The sequence below is a fragment of the Hyla sarda genome, unplaced genomic scaffold, assembly GCF_029499605.1.
Source record: "Hyla sarda isolate aHylSar1 unplaced genomic scaffold, aHylSar1.hap1 scaffold_1459, whole genome shotgun sequence".
Taxonomy (NCBI): Eukaryota; Metazoa; Chordata; class Amphibia; order Anura; family Hylidae; genus Hyla; species Hyla sarda.
The window spans coordinates 44,553-67,150 of NW_026608089.1; positions in this window are offsets into that span (position 1 = coordinate 44,553).

The following is a 22,598-nucleotide window of genomic DNA, read 5'->3' on the forward strand; positions in this document are numbered from 1 at the left end:
TCTCACATGAGATATAGTGCCCGTCTATCCCCCTCTCACAAGAGATAGTGCCCGTCTATCCTCCTCTCACATGAGATATAGTGCCCGTCTATCCCCCTCTCACATGAGATATAGTGCCCGTCTATCCTCCTCTCACATGAGATGGTGCCCGTCTATCCTCCTCTCACATGAGATATAGTGCCCGTCTATCCTCCTCTCACATGAGATATAGTGCCCGTCTATCCTCCTCTCACATGAGATATAGTGCCCGTCTATCCTCCTCTCACATGAGATGGTGCCCGTCTATCCTCCCCTTCCGTAAGGAACTTTCACCTCCTGTGACTGGTGTGATCTTCGGTGATCAGTGTGTGATCTCCTGTGATCAGTGTGTGATCTCCTGGGATTGCTGTGTGATCTCCTGGGATCGGTGTGAGATCTCCTGTGATCGGTGTGTGATCTCCTGTGATGGGTGTGTGATTGATGTGTGATTGATGTGTGATCTCCTGTAATTGGTGTTATATATCCTGGGATCAGTGTTTGACCTCCTGTAATTGGTGTTATATATCCTGTGATCGGTGTGTGATCTCCTGGGATCGGTGTGTGATCTTCTGTGATCGGTGTCTGATCTACCGTGATCGGTGTGTGACCTCCTGGGATATGTAGTAGATTGTCACTGAGATGGACTTACTTCACTAGGGGAGATGTGTAGGTACAGTAACCTTTCACATCATCCCCTTCCAGGAGAGTATGACAAAAAGGCCCGGAGGTCCGTGGATAGATAGGGTAGGTTTTATTGCGACGCGTTTCGGAGGGCTTACAGGATCGCCTCCTTCCTCAGGCATATATCAAAACAAAGTAATAACAGCCCCCTTAAATACATACCATGTCCGTTCCACGCTGGAGCGCTCCCAACGCTCCCGCTTGCGCGTTGGGAGCGCTCCAGCGTGGAACGCATCTGTCCGGAGGGCCGGCGTGTCATCCCCGATCACGTGGCGATTTTCGTCACGTGGTCGCGGGTCACATTGCCGGAACTCCGGGCTTTCCTCCCCTCTGGGTATCACGTGATCTATGATCACGTGACTCTGGAACATGTGACCTGCAGAACCGGATCTGCAGGTCCTCAAACCATCCTTCCATTAGAACACAAGAACCAATTAACACGCCTCTACCCCGGACATGGTATGTATTTAAGGGGGCTGTTATTACTTTGCTTTGATATATGCCTGAGGAAGGAGGCGATCCTGTAAGCCCTCCGAAACGCGTCGCAATAAAACCTACCCTATCTATCCACGGACCTCCGGGCCTTTTTGTCATACTCTCCTGGAAGGGGATGATGTGAAAGGTTACTATACCTACACATCTCCCCTAGTGAAGTAAGTCCATCTCAGTGACAATCTACTATATTTTGGTTTGATTGTTATTATGTTATATACTGCCTCCGAGCGCTGGTTTTTCCATTTGTTCTTTTCTCATACACGGACCACGGCACTGTGATTCCGGCTCACCCTGTGCCCTCCCTAAGGGATGTCTACATGACGGAGATTGTTTCAGTATATAAGTGACAAGAGGACTCTAGGTGTTAGTGGGGGATCACTGTCCTGTGACCTCCCACATACACCGGGTGAGTACAAACCTCTCCTACTTTCAATCGCTTTTGGGATTTGAGCGCCGCCTCTTTCTGTTTTATCTATTATATTTTCTCCTGGGATATGTGTGATATATCCTGTGATCGGTGTGTGATCTCCTGGGATCGATATGTGATCTCCTGTGATCGGTGTGTGATCTCCTGTAATTGGTGTGTGATCTTTCGGGATCGGTGTGTGATCTCCCATGATCGGTGTGTGATCTCCCATGATTGATGTGTGATCTCCTAGGATCGGTGTGTGACCTCCTGTGATCAGTGTGTGATCTCCAGGGATCGGTGTGTGATCTCCCATGATTGGTGTGTGATCTCCCGGGATCGGTGTGTGATCTCCCATGATCGGTGTGTGATCTCCCGGGATCGGTGTGTGATCTCCCGTGATTGATGTGTGATCTCCTGGGATCGGTGTGTGATCTCCCATGATCGGTGTGTGATCTCCCATGATCGGTGTGTGATCTCCCGGGATCGGTGTGTGATCTCCCGTGATTGGTGTGTGATCTCCTGGGATCGGTGTGTGACCTCCTGTAATTGGTGTGATATATCCTGGGATCGGTGTGTGATTGTTACGCCGAGCGCTCCGGGTCCCCGCTCCTCCCCGGAGCGCTCGCAACATCCTCGCTACTGCAGCGCCCCGGTCAGATCCACTGACCGGGTGCGCCGCGATACCGCCTCCAGCCGGGATGCGATTCGCGATGCGGGTGGTGCCCGCTCGCGATGCGCACCCCGGCTCCCGTACCTGACTCGCTCTCCGTCGGTCCTGTCCCGGCGCGCGCGGCCCCGCTCCCTAGGGCGCGCGCGCGCCGGGTCTCTGCGATTTAAAGGGCCACTGCGCCCCTGATTGGCGCAGTGGTTCTAATTAGTGTGTTCACCTGTGCACTCCCTATGTATACCTCACTTCCCCTGCACTCCCTCGCCGGATCTTGTTGCCATTGTGCCAGTGAAAGCGTTTCCTTGTGTGTTCCTAGCCTGTGTTCCAGACCTCCTGCCGTTGCCCCTGACTACGATCCTTGCTGCCTGCCCCGACCTTCTGCTACGTCCGACCTTGCTTCTGTCTACTCCCTTGTACCGCGCCTATCTTCAGCAGTCAGAGAGGTTGAGCCGTTGCTAGTGGATACGACCTGGTTACTACCGCCGCAGCAAGACCATCCCGCTTTGCGGCGGGCTCTGGTGAAAACCAGTAGTGACTTAGAACCGATCCACTAGCACGGTCCACGCCAATCCCTCTCCGGCACAGAGGATCCACTACCTGCCAGCCGGCATCGTGACAGTAGATCCGGCCATGGATCCCGCTGAAGTTCCTCTGCCAGTTGTCGCCGACCTCACCACGGTGGTCGCCCAGCAGTCGCAACAGATAGCGCAACAAGGCCACCAGCTGTCTCAACTGACCGTGATGCTACAGCAGCTACTACCACAGCTTCAGCAATCATCTCCTCCGCCAGCTCCTGCACCTCCTCCGCAGCGAGTGGCCGCTTCTGGTCTACGACTATCCTTGCCGGATAAATTTGATGGGGACTCTAAGTTTTGCCGTGGCTTTCTTTCACAATGTTCCCTGCACTTGGAGATGATGTCGGACCAGTTTCCTACTGAAAGGTCTAAGGTGGCTTTCGTAGTCAGCCTTCTGTCTGGGAAAGCTCTGTCATGGGCCACACCGCTCTGGGACCGCAATGACCCCGTCACTGCCTCTGTACACTCCTTCTTCTCGGAAATTCGAAGTGTCTTTGAGGAACCTGCCCGAGCCTCTTCTGCTGAGACTGCCCTGCTGAACCTGGTCCAGGGTAATTCTTCCGTTGGCGAGTACGCCATACAATTCCGTACTCTTGCCTCTGAACTATCCTGGAATAATGAGGCCCTCTGCGCGACCTTTAAAAAAGGCCTATCCAGCAACATTAAAGATGTTCTGGCCGCACGAGAAATTCCTGCTAACCTGCATGAACTTATTCATCTAGCCACTCGCATTGACATGCGTTTTTCCGAAAGGCGTCAGGAGCTCCGCCAGGATATGGACTTTGTTCGCACAAGGCGTTTTTTCTCCCCGGCTCCTCTCTACTCTGGTCCCCTGCAATCCGTTCCTGTGCCTCCCGCCGTGGAGGCTATGCAAGTTGACCGGTCTCGCTTGACACCTCAAGAGAGGACACGACGCCGCATGGAGAATCTTTGCCTGTACTGTGCCGGTACCGAACACTTCCTGAAGGATTGTCCTATCCGTCCTCCCCGCCTGGAAAGACGTACGCTGACTCCGCACAAAGGTGACACAGTTCTTGATGTCTACTCTGCTTCTCCACGTCTTACTGTGCCTGTGCGGATATCTGCCTCTGCCTTCTCCTTCTCTACTATGGCCTTCTTGGATTCCGGATCTGCAGGAAATTTTATTTTGGCCTCTCTCATCAACAGGTTCAACATCCCAGTGACCAGTCTCGCCAGACCCCTCTACATCAATTGTGTTAACAATGAAAGATTGGACTGTACCATACGTTACCGCACGGAGCCCCTCCTAATGTGCATCGGACCTCATCACGAAAAAATTGAGTTTTTGGTCCTCTCCAATTGCACTTCCGAAATTCTCCTTGGACTACCATGGCTTCAACGCCATTCCCCAACCCTTGATTGGTCCACAGGAGAGATCAAGAGCTGGGGTACCTCTTGCTTCAAGGACTGTCTTAAACCGGTGCCCAGTACTCCCTGCCGTGACCCTGTGGTTCCCCCTGTAACCGGTCTCCCTAAGGCTTATATGGACTATGCTGACGTATTTTGCAAAAAACAAGCTGAGACTCTACCTCCTCACAGGCCTTATGACTGTCCTATTGACCTCCTCCCGGGCACTACTCCACCCCGGGGCAGAATTTATCCTCTGTCCGCCCCAGAGACTCTTGCTATGTCTGAATACATCCAGGAAAATTTTAAAAAGGGCTTTATCCGCAAATCCTCCTCTCCTGCCGGAGCTGGATTCTTCTTTGTGTCCAAAAAAGATGGCTCCCTACGTCCTTGCATTGACTACCGCGGACTTAATAAAATCACGGTAAAGAACCGCTACCCCCTACCTCTTATCTCTGAACTCTTTGATCGCCTTCAAGGTGCCCACATCTTTACCAAACTGGACTTAAGAGGTGCTTATAATCTCATCCGCATCAGGGAGGGGGACGAATGGAAAACTGCATTTAACACCAGAGATGGACACTTTGAGTATCTGGTCATGCCCTTTGGCCTGTGCAACGCCCCTGCCGTCTTCCAAGACTTTGTTAATGAAATTTTTCGTGATCTCTTATATTCCTGTGTTGTTGTGTATCTGGACGATATTCTGATTTTTTCTGCCAACCTAGAAGAACACCGCCAGCATGTCCGCATGGTTCTTCAGAGACTTCGAGACAATCAACTTTATGCCAAAATGGAGAAATGTCTGTTTGAATGCCAATCTCTTCCTTTTCTAGGATACTTGGTCTCTGGCCAGGGACTACAAATGGATCCTGATAAACTCTCTGCCGTCTTAGATTGGCCACGCCCCTCCGGACTTCGTGCTATCCAACGTTTTTTGGGGTTCGCCAATTATTACAGACAATTTATTCCACATTTTTCCACTATTGTGGCTCCTATCGTGGCTTTAACCAAGAAGAATGCCAATCCTAAGTCCTGGTCTCCCCAAGCGGAAGACGCATTTAAACGGCTCAAGTCTGCCTTTTCTTCGGCTCCCGTGCTCTCCAGACCTGACCCATCTAAACCCTTCCTATTGGAGGTTGATGCCTCCTCAGTGGGAGCTGGAGCGGTCCTTCTACAAAAAAATTCTTCCGGGCATGCTGTTACTTGTGGTTTTTTTTCTAGGACCTTCTCTCCGGCGGAGAGGAACTACTCCATCGGGGATCGAGAGCTACTGGCCATTAAATTAGCACTTGAGGAATGGAGGCATCTGCTGGAAGGATCAAAATTTCCAGTTATCATTTACACCGATCACAAGAATCTCTCCTATCTCCAGTCTGCCCAACGGCTGAATCCTCGCCAGGCCAGGTGGTCTCTGTTCTTTGCCCGTTTTAATTTTGAAATTCATTTTCGCCCTGCCGACAAGAACATTAGGGCCGATGCTCTCTCTCGTTCCTCGGATGCCTCGGAAGTAGAGCTCTCTCCGCAACACATCATTCCTCCTGACTGCCTGATCTCCACTTCTCCAGCCTCCATCAGGCAAACTCCTCCAGGGAAGACCTTCGTCTCTCCACGCCAACGCCTCGGAATCCTCAAATGGGGTCACTCCTCCCATCTCGCTGGCCATGCGGGCATCAAAAAGTCCTTGCAACTCATCTCTCGTTTCTATTGGTGGCCGACTCTGGAGACGGATGTTGTGGATTTTGTGCGGGCCTGTACTGTCTGTGCCCGGGATAAGACTCCTCGCCAGAAGCCCGCTGGTCTCCTTCATCCTCTGCCTGTCCCCGAACAGCCTTGGTCTCTGATTGGTATGGACTTTATTACAGACTTACCCCCATCCCGTGGCAACACTGTTGTTTGGGTGGTCGTTGATCGATTCTCCAAGATGGCACATTTTATTCCTCTTCCTGGTCTTCCTTCAGCGCCTCAGTTGGCAAAACAATTTTTTGTACACATTTTTCGTCTTCACGGTTTGCCCACGCAGATCGTCTCGGATAGAGGCGTCCAATTCGTGTCGAAATTCTGGAGGGCCCTCTGTAAACAACTCAAGATTAAATTGAACTTCTCTTCTGCTTATCATCCTCAATCCAATGGGCAAGTAGAAAGAATTAACCAGGTCCTGGGTGACTATTTACGGCATTTTGTTTCCTCCCGCCAGGATGACTGGGCAGATCTTCTACCATGGGCCGAATTCTCGTATAACTTCAGAGTCTCTGAATCTTCTTCCAAATCCCCATTTTTCGTGGTGTACGGCCGTCACCCTCTTCCCCCCCTCCCTACTCCCTTGCCCTCTGGTTTGCCCGCTGTGGATGAAGTAACTCGTGATCTTTCCACCATATGGAAAGAGACCCAAAATTCTCTCTTACAGGCTTCATCTCGCATGAAAAAGTTTGCCGATAAGAAAAGAAGAGCTCCCCCCATTTTTTTCTCCCGGAGACAAGGTATGGCTCTCCGCTAAATATGTCCGCTTCCGTGTCCCCAGTTACAAACTGGGACCACGCTATCTTGGTCCTTTCAAAATCTTGTGCCAAATTAATCCTGTCTCTTTCAAACTTCTTCTTCCTCCTTCTCTTCGTATTCCTAATGCCTTTCACGTTTCTCTTCTTAAACCACTCATCATCAACCGTTTCTCTCCCAAACTTGTTTCTCCCACTCCTGTTTCCGGTTCCTCTGACATCTTCTCCGTAAAGGAGATACTGGCCTCCAAGAAGGTCAGAGGGAAAACTTTTTTTTTGGTTGATTGGGAGGGCTGTGGTCCTGAGGAGAGATCCTGGGAACCTGAGGACAATATCCTAGACAAAAGTCTGGTCCTCAGGTTCTCAGGCTCCAAGAAGAGGGGGAGACCCAAGGGGGGGGGGGTACTGTTATGCCGAGCGCTCCGGGTCCCCGCTCCTCCCCGGAGCGCTCGCAACATCCTCGCTACTGCAGCGCCCCGGTCAGATCCACTGACCGGGTGCGCCGCGATACCGCCTCCAGCCGGGATGCGATTCGCGATGCGGGTGGTGCCCGCTCGCGATGCGCACCCCGGCTCCCGTACCTGACTCGCTCTCCGTCTGTCCTGTCCCGGCGCGCGCGGCCCCGCTCCCTAGGGCGCGCGCGCGCCGGGTCTCTGCGGTTTAAAGGGCCACTGCGCCGCTGATTGGCGCAGTGGTTCTAATCAGTGTGTTCACCTGTGCACTCCCTATGTATACCTCACTTCCCCTGCACTCCCTCGCCGGATCTTGTTGCCATTGTGCCAGTGAAAGCGTTTCCTTGTGTGTTCCTAGCCTGTGTTCCAGACCTCCTGCCGTTGCCCCTGACTACGATCCTTGCTGCCTGCCCCGACCTTCTGCTACGTCCGACCTTGCTCTTGTCTACTCCCTTGTACCGCGCCTATCTTCAGCAGTCAGAGAGGTTGAGCCGTTGCTAGTGGATACGACCTGGTTACTACCGCCGCTGCAAGACCATCCCGCTTTGCGGCGGGCTCTGGTGAAAACCAGTAGTAACTTAGAACCGGTCCACTAGCACGGTCCACGCCAATCCCTCTCTGGCACAGAGGATCCACCTCTTGCCAGCCGAATCGTGACAGTGATCTACAGGGATTGGTGTGTGATCTCCTGTGATCGGTGTCTGATCTCCTGTGATCGGTTTCTGATCTCTTGTGATTGGTGTGATCTCTCGTGATGGGTGTGTGATTGATGTGTGATCTCCTGGGATCAATGTATGATCTCCAGGGATCGGTGTGTGATCTCCTGGGATCGGTGTGTGATCTCCTTGGATTGGTGTGTGATCTCCTGTAATCGGTGTGTGACCTCCTGTAATTGGTGTGTGATCTTCCGGGATCGGTGTGTGATCTCCCATGATCGGTGTGTGATCTCCCATGATTGATGTGTGATCTCCTAGGATCGGTGTGTGACCTCCTGTGATCAGTGTGTGATCTCCAGGGATCGGTGTGTGATCTCCCATGATTGGTGTGTGATCTCCCGGGATCGGTGTGTGATCTCCCATGATCGGTGTGTGATCTCCCGGGATCGGTGTGTGATCTCCCGTGATTGGTGTGTGATCTCCTGGGATCGGTGTGTGACCTCCTGTAATTGGTGTGATATATCCTGTGATCGGTGTGTGATCTCCTGGGATCGGTGTGTGATCTCCAGGGATTGGTGTGTGATCTCCTGTGATCGGTGTCTGATCTCCTGTGATCGGTTTCTGATCTCTTGTGATTGGTGTGATCTCTCGTGATGGGTGTGTGATTGATGTGTGATCTCCTGGGATCAATGTATGATCTCCAGGGATCGGTGTGTGATCTCCCGGGATCAGTGTGTGATCTCCTGGGATCGGTGTGTGATCTCCTGTAATCGGTGTGTGATTGGTGTCTGATCTCCTGTGATCGGTGTCTGATCTCTTGGGATTTGTGTGATCTCCTGGGATCGGTGTGTGATCTCCTGTAATCGGTTTGTGATCCGTGTCTGATCTCTTGTGATGGGTGTGATCTCCCGTGATTGATGTGTGATCTCCTGGGATCAGTGTGTGACCTCCTGTAATTGGTGTGATATATCCAGTGATTGGTGTGTGATCTCCTGTGATCGGTGTGTGATCTCCCATGATCGGTGTTTGATCTCCCGTGATCGGTGTGTGATTGGTGTCTGATCTCCTGTGATCGGTGTCTGATCTCTTGTGATTTGTGTGATCTCCTGGGATCGGTGTGTGATCTCCTGTAATCGGTTTGTGATCAGTGTCTGATCTCTTGTGATTGGTGTCATCTCCCGTGATTGATGTGTGATCTCCTGGGATTGGTGTGTGACCTCCTGTAATTGGTATGATATATCCAGTGATTGGTGTGTGATCTCCTGTGATCGGTGTGTGATCTCCCGTGATCAGTGTGTGATCTCACGTGATCGGTGTGTGATCTCCCGTGATCGCTGTGTGATCTCCCGTGATCGGTGTGATCTCCTGGGATCGGTGTGTGATCTCTCGTGATTGATGTGTGATCTCCTGTGATCGGTGTTTGACCTCCTGGGATCAGTGTGTGATCTCCTGGGATCGGTGTGTGATCCGTGTCTGATCTCTTGTGATTGGTGTCTGATCTCCCGTGATGGGTGTGTGATTGATGTGTGATCTCCTGGGATCAGTGTGTGATCGGTGTCTGATCTCCCGTGATTGATGTGTGATCTCCTGGGATCGGTGTGTGATCGGTGTGTGATCTCCCGTGATTAATGTGTGATCTCCTGGGATCAGTGTGTGATCAGTGTCTGATCTCCCGTGATTGATGTGTGATCTCCTGGGATTGGTGTGTGATCTCTTGTGATTGGTGTGATCTCCCGTGATTGATGTGTGATCTCCTGGGATCAGTGTGTGATCGGTGTCTGATCTCCCGTGATTGATGTGTGATCTCCTGGGATCGATGTGTGATCGGTGTCTGATCTCCCGTGATTGATGTGTGATCTCCTGGGATCAGTGTGTGATCGGTGTCTGATCTCCCGTGATTGATGTGTGATCTCCTGGGATCGGTGTGATCTCTTGTGATTGGTGTCTGATCTCCCGTGATTGATGTGTGATCTCCTGGGATCAGTGTGTGATCGGTGTCTGATCTCCCGTGATTGATGTGTGATCTCCTGGGATCGGTGTGTGATTGGTGTGATCTCCCGTGATTGATGTGTGATCTCCTGGGATCGGTGTGTGATCTCTTGTGATTGGTGTCTGATCTCCCGTGATTGATGTGTGATCTCCTGGGATCAGTGTGTGATCGGTGTCTGATTTCCCGTGATTGATGTGTGATCTCCTGGGATCGGTGTGTGATCTCTTGTGATTGGTGTCTGATCTCCCGTGATAGATGTGTGATCTCCTGGGATCAGTGTGTGATCGGTGTCTGATCTCCCGTGATTGATGTGTGATCTCCTGGGATCGGTGTGTGATTGGTGTCTGATCTCCCGTGATTGATGTGTCATCTCCTGGGATCGGTGTGTGATCTCTTGTGATTGGTGTCTGATCTCCCGTGATTGATGTGTGATCTCCTGGGATCGGTGTGTGATCTCTTGTGATTGGTGTCTGATCTCCCATGATTGATGTGTGATCTCTTGGGATCGGTGTCTGATCTCTTGTGATTGGTGTCTGATCTCCCGTGATTGATGTGTGATCTCCTGGGATCAGTGTGTGATCGGTGTCTGATCTCCCGTGATTGATGTGTGATCTCCTGGGATCGGTGTGTGATCGGTGTCTGATCTCACGTGATTGATGTGTGATCTCCTGGGATCAGTGTGTGATCGGTGTCTGATCTCCCGTGATTGATGTGTGATCTCCTGGGATCAGTGTGTGATCGGTGTCTGATCTCCCGTGATTGATGTGTGATCTCCTGAGATCAGTGTGTGATCGGTGTCTGATCTCCCGTGATTGGTGTGTGATCTCCTGGGATCAGTGTGTGATTGATGTGTGATCTCCCGTGATTGATGTGTGATCTCCTCTAATGGGTGTGATCTCTTGTGATCGGGTTGTGATCGAAGCCTCAGGTCGGAGGAGACGTTTTCTGATGTCCTGTGACCAGTTGTGGGATCTTTACTGTCAATGATTGACTTCTCCCTCAGCTCCAGGGTTAACCATTCACCTGCCAGTACTATTGACTGCGCTGTAACTCTTCCTGGACTGTTCACATTGAGAGGCGGCTGCACTTATCGTCTGACTCCACAGCAGTGATGCACCCAGTGGCCACTTAGTGGCGCCCATCGGATGGTCCTATTGTCGGACCACATGAGATTACATCTAAGGAGACCCTGTAAGTGTGACCTCCCTGAGAAGAGCCGGGTCAGTGCCCATCCATCTCCCTCTCACATGAGATAGTGCCCGTCTATCCTCCTCTCACATGAGATAGTGCCCGTCTATCCCCCTCTCACATGAGATAGTGCCCGTCTATCCTCCTCTCACATGAGATAGTGCCCGTCTATCCTCCTCTCACATGAGATAGTGCCCGTCTATCCTCCTCTCACATGAGATAGTGCCCGTCTATCCTCCTCTCACATGAGATAGTGCCTGTCTATCCTCCTCTCACATGAGATAGTGCCCGTCTATCCTCCTCTCACATGAGATATAGTGCCCGTCTATCCTCCTCTCACATGAGATAGTGCCCGTCTAACCCCCTCTCACATGAGATAGTGCCCGTCTATCCTCCTCTCACATGAGATATAGTGCCCGTCTATTCTCCTCTCACATGAGATAGTGCCCGTCTATCCTCCTCTCACATGAGATAGTGCCCGTCTATCCTCCTCTCACATGAGATATAGTGCCCGTCTATTCTCCTCTCACATGAGATAGTGCCCGTCTATCCTCCTCTCACATGAGATATAGTGCCCGTCTATCCTCCTCTCACATGAGATAGTGCCCGTCTATCCCCCTCTCACATGAGATAGTGCCCGTCTATCCCCCTCTCACAAGAGATAGTGCCCATCCATCTCCCTCTCACATGAGATAGTGCCCGTCTATCCCCCTCTCACATGAGATAGTGCCCGTCTATCCTCCTCTCACATGAGATAGTGCCCGTCTATCCTCCTCTCACATGAGATAGTGCCCGTCTATCTCCCTCTCACAAGAGATAGTGCCCGTCTATCCTCCTCTCCCATGAGATAGTGCCCGTCTATCCTCCTCTCACATGAGATAGTGCCCGTCTATCCTCCTCTCACATGAGATAGTGCCCGTCTATTCTCCTCTCACATGAGATAGTGCCCGTCTATCCTCCTCTCTCATGAGATAGTGCCCGTCTTTCCTCCTCTCACATGAGATAGTGCCCGTCTATTCTCCTCTCACATGAGATAGTGCCCGTCTATCCCCCTCTCACATGAGATTGTGCCCGTCTATCCTCCTCTCACATGAGATATAGTGCCCGTCTATCCTCTCACATGAGATAGTGCCCGTCTATCCTCCTCTCACATGAGATATAGTGCCCGTCTATCCTCCTCTCACATGAGATGGTGCCCGTCTATCCTCCCCTTCCGTAAGGAACTTTCACCTCCTGTGACTGGTGTGATCTTCGGTGATCAGTGTCTGATCTCCTGTGATCAGTGTGTGATCTCCTGGGATTGCTGTGTGATCTCCTGGAATCGGTGTGTGATCTCCTGGGATCGGTGTGAGATCTCCTGTGATCGGTGTGTGATCTCCTGTGATGGGTGTGTGATTGATGTGTGATTGATGTGTGATCTCCTGTAATTGGTGTTATATATCCTGGGATCGGTGTGTGATCTCCTGGGATCGGTGTGTGATCTCCTGGGATCAGTGTTTGACCTCCTGTAATTGGTGTTATATATCCTGTGATCGATGTGTGATCTCCTGGGATCGGTGTGTGATCTTCTGTGATCGGTGTCTGATCTACCGTGATCGGTGTGTGACCTCCTGGGATATGTGTGATATATCCTGTGATCGGTGTGTGATCTCCTGGGATCGATATGTGATCTCCTGTGATCGGTGTGTGATCTCCCGTGATCGGTGTGTGACCTCCTGTAATTGGTGTGTGATCTTCCGGGATCGGTGTGTGATCTCCCATGATCGGTGTGTGATCTCCCATGATTGATGTGTGATCTCCTAGGATCGGTGTGTGACCTCCTGTGATCAGTGTGTGATCTCTAGGGATCGGTGTGTGATCTCCCATGATTGGTGTGTGATCTCCCGGGATCGGTGTGTGATCTCCCATGATCGGTGTGTGATCTCCCGGGATCGGTGTGTGATCTCCCGTGATTGATGTGTGATCTCCTGGGATCGGTGTGTGACCTCCTGTAATTGGTGTGATATATCCTGTGATCGGTGTGTGATCTCCTGGGATCGGTGTGTGATCTCCAGGGATTGGTGTGTGATCTCCTGTGATCGGTGTCTGATCTCCTGTGATCGGTTTCTGATCTCTCGTGATGGGTGTGTGATTGATGTGTGATCTCCTGGGATCAATGTATGATCTCCAGGGATCGGTGTGTGATCTCCTGGGATCGGTGTGTGATCTCCTTGGATTGGTGTGTGATCTCCTGTAATCGGTGTGTGATTGGTGTCTGATCTCCTGTGATCGGTGTCTGATCTCTTGTGATTTGTGTGATCTCCTGGGATCGGTGTGTGATCTCCTGTAATCGGTTTGTGATCCGTGTCTGATCTCTTGTGATGGGTGTGATCTCCCGTGATTGATGTGTGATCTCCTGGGATCAGTGTGTGACCTCCTGTAATTGGTGTGATATATCCAGTGATTGGTGTGTGATCTCCTGTGATCGGTGTGTGATCTCCCATGATCGGTGTTTGATCTCCCGTGATCGGTGTGTGATTGGTGTCTGATCTCCTGTGATCGGTGTCTGATCTCTTGTGATTTGTGTGATCTCCTGGGATCGGTGTGTGATCTCCTGTAATCGGTTTGTGATCAGTGTCTGATCTCTTGTGATTGGTGTCATCTCCCGTGATTGATGTGTGATCTCCTGGGATCAGTGTGTGACCTCCTGTAATTGGTATGATATATCCAGTGATCGGTGTGTGATCTCCTGTGATCGGTGTGTGATCTCCCGTGATCAGTGTGTGATCTCACGTGATCGGTGTGTGATCTCCCGTGATCGGTGTGTGATCTCCCGTGATCGGTGTGATCTCCTGGGATCGGTGTGTGATCTCTCGTGATTGATGTGTGATCTCCTGGGATCGGTGTTTGACCTCCTGGGATCAGTGTGTGATCTCCTGGGATCGGTGTGTGATCGGTGTCTGATCTCTTGTGATTGGTGTCTGATCTCCCGTGATGGGTGTGTGATTGATGTGTGATCTCCTGGGATCAGTGTGTGATCGGTGTCTGATCTCCCGTGATTGATGTGTGATCTCCTGGGATCGGTGTGTGATCGGTGTCTGATCTCTTGTGATTGATGTGTGATCTCCTGGGATCGGTGTGTGATCGGTGTGTGATCTCCCGTGATTAATGTGTGATCTCCTGGGATCAGTGTGTGATCAGTGTCTGATCTCCCGTGATTGATGTGTGATCTCCTGGGATCGGTGTGTGATCTCTTGTGATTGGTGTGATCTCCCGTGATTGATGTGTGATCTCCTGGGATCAGTGTGTGATCGGTGTCTGATCTCCCGTGATTGATGTGTGATCTCCTGGGATCGATGTGTGATCGGTGTCTGATCTCCCGTGATTGATGTGTGATCTCCTGGGATCAGTGTGTGATCGGTGTCTGATCTCCCGTGATTGATGTGTGATCTCCTGGGATCGGTGTGATCTCTTGTGATTGGTGTCTGATCTCCCGTGATTGATGTGTGATCTCCTGGGATCAGTGTGTGATCGGTGTCTGATCTCCCGTGATTGATGTGTGATCTCCTGGGATCGGTGTGTGATTGGTGTGATCTCCCGTGATTGATGTGTGATCTCCTGGGATCGGCGTCTGATCTCTTGTGATCAGTGTCTGATCTCCCGTGATTGATGTGTGATCCCCTGGGATCGGTGTGTGATCTCTTGTGATTGGTGTCTGATCTTCCGTGATTGATGTGTGATCTCCTGGGATCAGTGTGTGATCGGTGTCTGATCTCCCGTGATTGATGTGTGATCTCCTGGGATCGGTGTGTGATCTCTTGTGATTGGTGTCTGATCTCCCGTGATAGATGTGTGATCTCCTGGGATCAGTGTGTGATCGGTGTCTGATCTCCCGTGATTGATGTGTGATCTCCTGGGATCGGTGTGTGATTGGTGTGATCTCCTGTGATTGATGTGTGATCTCCTGGGATCGGCGTCTGATCTCTTGTGATCGGTGTCTGATCTCCCGTGATTGATGTGTGATCTCCTGGGATCGGTGTGTGATCTCTTGTGATTGGTGTGATCTCCCGTGATTGATGTGTGATCTCCTGGGATCAGTGTGTGATCGGTGTCTGATCTCCCGTGATTGATGTGTGATCTCCTGGGATCGATGTGTGATCGGTGTCTGATCTCCCGTGATTGATGTGTGATCTCCTGGGATCAGTGTGTGATCGGTGTCTGATCTCCCGTGATTGATGTGTGATCTCCTGGGATCGGTGTGTGATCTCTTGTGATTGGTGTCTGATCTCCCGTGATAGATGTGTGATCTCCTGGGATCAGTGTGTGATCGGTGTCTGATCTCCCGTGATTGATGTGTGATCTCCTGGGATCGGTGTGTGATTGGTGTGATATCCCGTGATTGATGTGTGATCTCCTGGGATCGGCGTCTGATCTCTTGTGATCGGTGTATGATCTCCCGTGATTGATGTGTGATCTCCTGGGATCGGTGTGTGATCTCTTGTGATTGGTGTCTGATCTCCCGTGATTGATGTGTGATCTCCTGGGATCAGTGTGTGATCGGTGTCTGATCTCCCGTGATTGATGTGTCATCTCCTGGGATCGGTGTGTGATCTCTTGTGATTGGTGTCTGATCTCCCTTGATTGATGTGTGATCTCCTGGGATCGGTGTGTGATCTCTTGTGATTGGTGTCTGATCTCCCATGATTGATGTGTGATCTCTTGGGATCGGTGTCTGATCTCTTGTGATTGGTGTCTGATCTCCCGTGATTGATGTGTGATCTCCTGGGATCAGTGTGTGATCGGTGTCTGATCTCCCGTGATTGATGTGTGATCTCCTGGGATCAGTGTGTGATCGGTGTCTGATCGCCCGTGATTGATGTGTGATCTCCTGGGATCAGTGTGTGATCGGTGTCTGATCTCCCGTGATTGATGTGTGATCTCCTGGGATCAGTGTGTGATTGATGTGTGATCTCCTCTAATGGGTGTGATCTCTTGTGATCGGGTTGTGATCGAAGCCTCAGGTCGGAGGAGACGTTTTCTGATGTCCAGTGACCAGTTGTGGGATCTTTACTGTCAATGATTGACTTCTCCCTCAGCTCCAGGGTTAACCATTCACCTGCCAGTACTACTGACTGCGCTGTAACTCTTCCTGGACTGTTCACATTGAGAGGCGGCTGCACTTATCGTCTGACTCCACAGCAGTGATGCACCCAGTGGCCACTTAGTGGCGCCCATCGGATGGTCCTATTGTCGGACCACATGAGATTACATCTAAGGAGACCCTGTAAGTGTGACCTCCCTGAGAAGAGCCGGGTCAGTGCCCATCCATCTCCCTCTCACATGAGATAGTGCCCGTCTATCCCCCTCTCACATGAGATAGTGCCCGTCTATCCCCCTCTCACATGAGATATAGTGCCCGTCTATCCTCCTCTCACATGAGATAATGCCCGTCTATCCTCCTCTCACATGAGATAGTGCCCGTCTATCCTCCTCTCACATGAGATAGTGCCCGTCTATCCTCCTCTCACATGAGATAGTGCCCGTCTATCCTCCTCTCACATGAGATAGTGCCCATCCATCTCCCTCTATCATGAGATAGTGCCCGTCTATCCTCCTCTCACATGAGATAGTGCCCATCCATCTCCCCCTCACATGAGATAGTGCCCGTCTATCCTCCTCTCACATGAGATAGTGCCCGTCTATCCTCCTCTCACATGAGATAGTGCCCGTCTATCCTCCTCTCACATGAGATAGTGCCCATCCATCTCCCTCTCACATGAGATAGTGCCCGTCTATCCTCCTCTCACATGAGATAGTGCCCGTCTATCCTCCTCTCACATGAGATAGTGCCCATCCATCTCCCTCTCACATGAGATAGTGCCCGTCTATCCCCCTCTCACATGAGATAGTGCCCGTCTATCCTCCTCTCACATGAGATAGTGCCCGTCTATCCTCCTCTCACATGAGATAGTGCCCGTCTATCCTCCTCTCACATGAGATAGTGCCCATCCATCTCCCTCTATCATGAGATAGTGCCCGTCTATCCTCCTCTCACATGAGATAGTGCCCATCCATCTCCCCCTCACATGAGATAGTGCCCGTCTATCCTCCTCTCACATGAGATAGTGCCCGTCTATCCTCCTCTCACATGAGATAGTGCCCGTCTATCCTCCTCTCACATGAGATAGTGCCCATCCATCTCCCTCTCACATGAGATAGTGCCCGTCTATCCTCCTCTCACATGAGAGAGTGCCCGTCTATCCTCCTCTCACATGAGATAGTGCCCATCCATCTCCCTCTCACACGAGATAGTGCCCGTCTATCCCCCTCTCACACGAGATAGTGCCCGTCTATCCCCCTCTCACAAGAGATAGTGCCCGTCTATCCTCCTCTCACATGAGATATAGTGCCCGTCTATCCTCCTCTCACACGAGATAGTGCCCGTCTATCCCCCTCTCACAAGAGATAATGCCCATCCATCTCCCTCTCACACGAGATAGTGCCCGTCTATCCCCCTCTCACAAGAGATAATGCCCATCCATCTCCCTCTCACATGAGATATAGTGCCCGTCTATCCCCCTCTCACAAGAGATAATGCCCATCCATCTCCCTCTCACACGAGATAGTGCCCGTCTATCCCCCTCTCACATGAGATATAGTGCCCGTCTATCCTCCTCTCACATGAGATATAGTGCCCGTCTATCCTCCTCTCACATGAGATATAGTGCCCATCCATCTCCCTCTCACATGAGATATAGTGCCCGTCTATCCTCCTCTCACATGAGATAGTGCCCGTCTATCCTCCTCTCATATGAGATAGTGCCCGTCTATCCTCCTCTCACATGAGATAGTGCCCGTCTATCCTCCTCTCACATGAGATAGTGCCCGTCTATCCTCCTCTCACATGAGATAGTGACCGTCTATCCTCCTCTCACATGAGATAGTGCCCGTCTATCCTCCTCTCACATGAGATATAGTGCCCGTCTATCCTCCTCTCACATGAGATATAGTGCCCGTCTATCCTCCTCTCACATGAGATAGTGCCCGTCTATCCTCCTCTCACATGAGATATAGTGGCCGTCTATCCTCCTCTCACATGAGATAGTGCCCGTCTATCCTCCTCTCACATGAGATAGTGCCCGTCTATCCTCCTCTCACATGAGATAGTGCCCGTCTATCCTCCTCTCACATGAGATAGTGCCCGTCTATCCTCCTCTCACATGAGATAGTGCCCGTCTATCCCCCTCTCACATGAGATAGTGCCCGTCTATCCCCCTCTCACATGAGATAGTGCCCGTCTATCCTCCTCTCACATGAGATAGTGCCCGTCTATCCTCCTCTCACATGAGATATAGTGCCCGTCTATCCTCCTCTCACATGAGATATAGTGCCCGTCTATCCTCCTCTCACATGAGATATAGTGCCCGTCTATCCTCCTCTCACATGAGATATAGTGCCCGTCTATCCTCCTCTCACATGAGATATAGTGCCCGTCTATCCTCCTCTCACATGAGATATAGTGCCCGTCTATCCTCCTCTCACATGAGATATAGTGCCCGTCTATCCCCCTCTCACATGAGATAGTGCCCGTCTATCCTCCTCTCACATGAGATAGTGCCCGTCTATCCCCCTCTCACATGAAATAGTGCCCGTCTATCCCCCTCTCACATGAGATAGTGCCCGTCTATCCTCCTCTCACATGAGATATAGTGCCCGTCTATCCCCCTCTCACATGAGATAGTGCCCGTCTATCCTCCTCTCACATGAGATAGTGCCCGTCTATCCCCCTCTCACATGAAATAGTGCCCGTCTATCCCCCTCTCACATGAGATATAGTGCCCGTCTATCCTCCTCTCACATGAGATATAGTGCCCGTCTATCCCCCTCTCACATGAGATGGTGCCGTCTATCCTCCCCTTCCGTAAGGAACTTTTACCTCCTTTGACTGGTGTGATCTCCGGTGATCAGTGTCTGATCTCCTGTGATTGGTGTGTTGTCCTGTAATTGGTGTGATATATCCTGTGATCAGTGTGTGATCTCCTGGGATCAGTGTGTGATCTCCTGGGATCGGGGTGTTATCTCCCGTGATGGGTGTGTGATTGATGTGTGATTGATGTGTGATCTCCCGTGATGGGTGTGTGATTGATGTGTGCTCTCCTGTGATCGGTGTGTGATCTCCTGGGATCGGTGTGTGATCTCCTGTAATTGGTGTTATATATCCTGTGATCGGTGTGTGATCTCCTGGGATTGGTGTGTGATCTCCTGGGATCGGTGTGTGATCTCCTGTAATTGGTGTTATATATCCTGTGATCGGTGTGTGATCTCCTGTGATTAGTGTGTGATCTCCCGGGATTGGTGTGTGATCTCCCGTGATTGATGTGTGATCTCCTGGGATCGGTGTGTGATCTCCTGGGATCGGGGTGTTATCTCCCGTGATGGGTGTGTGATTGATGTGTGATTGATGTGTGATCTCCCGTGATGGGTGTGTGATTGATGTGTGATCTCCCGTGATGGGTGTGTGATTGATGTGTGATCTCCTGGGATCGGTGTGTAATCTCCTGGGATCGGTGTGTGATCTCCTGGGATCGGTGTGTGATCTCCTGTAATTGGTGTTATATATCCTGTGATCGGTGTGTGATCTCCTGGGATTGGTGTGTGATCTCCTGGGATCGGTGTGTGATCTCCTGTGATCGGTGTGTGATCTCCCGTGATTGATGTGTGACCTCCTGTAATTTGTGTTATATATCCTGTGATCGGTGTGTGATCTCCTGGGATTGGTGTGTGATCTCCTGGGATCGGTGTGTGATCTCCTGGGATCGGTGTGTGATCTCCTGGGATCGGTGTGTGATCTCCTGGGATCGGTGTGTGATCTCCTGGGATTGGTGTGTGATCTCCTGGGATTGGTGTGTGATCTCCTGGGATTAGTGTGTGATCTCCTGGGATCGGTGTGTGATCTCCTGGGATTGGTGTGTGACCTCCTGGGATTGGTGTGTGATCTCCTGGGATTGGTGTGTGATCTCCTGGGATTGGTGTGTGATCTCCTGGGATTGGTGTGTGATCTCCTGGGATCGGTGTGTGACCTCCTGTGATTGGTGTTATATATCCTGTGATTGGTGTGTGATCTCCTGGGATTGGTGTGTGATCTCCTGGGATCGGTGTGTGACCTCCTGTAATTGGTGTTATATATCCTGTGATTGGTGTGTGATCTCCTGGGATTGGTGTGTGATCTCCTGGGATCGGTGTGTGACCTCCTGTAATTGGTGTTATATATCCTGTGATCGGTGTGTGATCTCCTGGGATTGGTGTGTGATCTCCTGGGATCGGTGTGTGACCTCCTGTAATTGGTGTTATATATCCTGTGATCGGTGTCTGATCTCCTGTGATTGGTCTGATCTCCCGTGATGGGTGTGTGATTGATGTGTGATCTCCTGTGATCGGTGTGTGACCTCCTGTAATTGGTGTGATATATCCTGTGATCGGTGTGTGATCTCCTGTGATCGGTGTGTGATCTCCTGTGATCGGTGTGTGATCTCCCGTGATTGATGTGTGATCTCCTGGGATCGGTGTGTGACCTCCTGTGATCGGTGTGTGATCTCCCGGGATTGGTGTGTGATCTCCTGGGATCGGTGTGTGACCTCTTGGGATCGGTGTGTGATCTCCTGGGATCGGTGTGTGATCTCTTGTGATTGGTGTGATCTCCCGTGATGGGTGTGTGATTGATGTGTGATCTCCTAGGATCGGTGTGTGACCTCCTAGGATCGGTGTGTGATCTCCCGTGATCGGTGTGTGATCTCCAGTGATCGGTGTGTGATCTCCAGTGATCGGTGTGTGATCTCCCGGGATCGGTGTGTGATCTCCCGGGATCGGTGTGTGATCTCCTGGAATCGGTGTGTGATCTCCTGGGATCAGTGTGACCTCCTGTAATTTGTGTGACATATCCTGTGATCGGTGTGTGATATCCTGTGATCGGTGTGTGATCTCCTGTGATCGGTGTGTGATCTCCCGTGATTGATGTGTGATCTCCTGGGATCGGTGTGTGACCTCCTGTAATTGGTGTTATATATCCTGTGATCGGTGTGTGATCTCCTGGGATCGGTGTGTGATCTCCAGGGATCGATGTGGGATCTCCTGTGATCGGTGGCTGATCTCCTGTGATTGGTTTCTGATCTCTTGTGATTGGTGTGATCTCTCGTGATGGGCGTGTGATTGATGTGTGATCTCCTGTGATCGGTGTGTGATCTCCTGGGATCGATGTGTTATCTCCAGGGATCGGTGTGTGATCTCCTGGGATCGATGTGTGATCTCCAGGGATCGGTGTGTGATCTCCTGGGATCAGTGTGTGATCTCCTGGGATCGATGTGTGATTGATGTGTGATCAGTGTGTGATCTCCTGTGATCGGTGTCTGATCTCTTGTGATTGGTGTGATCTCCCGTGATGGGTGTGTGATTGATGTGTGATCTCCTGGGATCGGTGTGTGATCTCCCGGGATCAGTGTGTGATCTCCTGGGATCGGTGTGTGATCTCCTGTAATCGGTGTGTGATTGGTGTCTGATCTCCTGTGATCGGTGTCTGATCTCTTGTGATTTGTGTGATCTCCTGGGATCGGTGTGTGATCTCCTGTAATCGGTTTGTGATCGGTGTCTGATCTCTTGTGATTGGTGTGATCTCCCGTGATTGATGTGTGATCTCCTGGGATCAGTGTGTGACCTCCTGTAATTGGTGTGATATATCCAGTGATTAGTGTGTGATCTCCTGCGATCGGTGTGTGATCTCCCATGATCGGTGTGTGATCTCCCGTGATTGATGTGTGATCTCCTGGGATCGGTGTTTAACCTCCTGGGATCGGTGTGTGATCGGTGTCTGATCTCTTGTGATTGGTGTCTGGTCTCCTGTGATTGATGTGTGATCTCCTGGGATCGGTGTGTGATCGGTGTCTGATCTCCCGTGATTGATGTGTCATCTCCTGGGATCGGTGTCTGATCTCTTGTGATTGGTGTCTGATCTCCCGTGATTGATGTGTGATCTCCTGGGATCGGTGTGTGATCGGTGTCTGATCTCCCGTGATTGATGTGTCATCTCCTGGGATCGGTGTCTGATCTCTTGTGATTGGTGTCTGATCTCCCGTGATTGATGTGTGATCTCCTGGGATCGGTGTGTGATCTCTTGTGATTTGTGTGATCTCCCGTGATTAATGTGTGATCTCCTGGGATCAGTGTGTGATCGGTGTCTGATCTCCCGTGATTGATGTGTGATCTCCTGGGATCAGTGTGTGATCGGTGTCTGATCTCCCGTGATTGATGTGTGATCTCCTGGGATCAGTGTGTGATCGGTGTCTGATCTCCCGTGATTGATGTGTGATCTCCTGGGATCAGTGTGTGATCGGTGTCTGATCTCCCGTGATTGATGTGTGATCTCCTTGGATCAGTGTGTGATCGGTGTCTGATCTCCCGTGATTGATGTGTGATCTCCTGGGAACGGTGTGTGATCTCCTGTAATGGGTGTGATATATCCTGTGATCGGTGTGTGATCTCTTGTGATTTGTGTGATCTCCCGTGATTGATGTGTGATCTCCTGGGATCGGTGTCTGATCTCTTGTGATTTGTGTGATCTCCCGTGATTGATGTGTG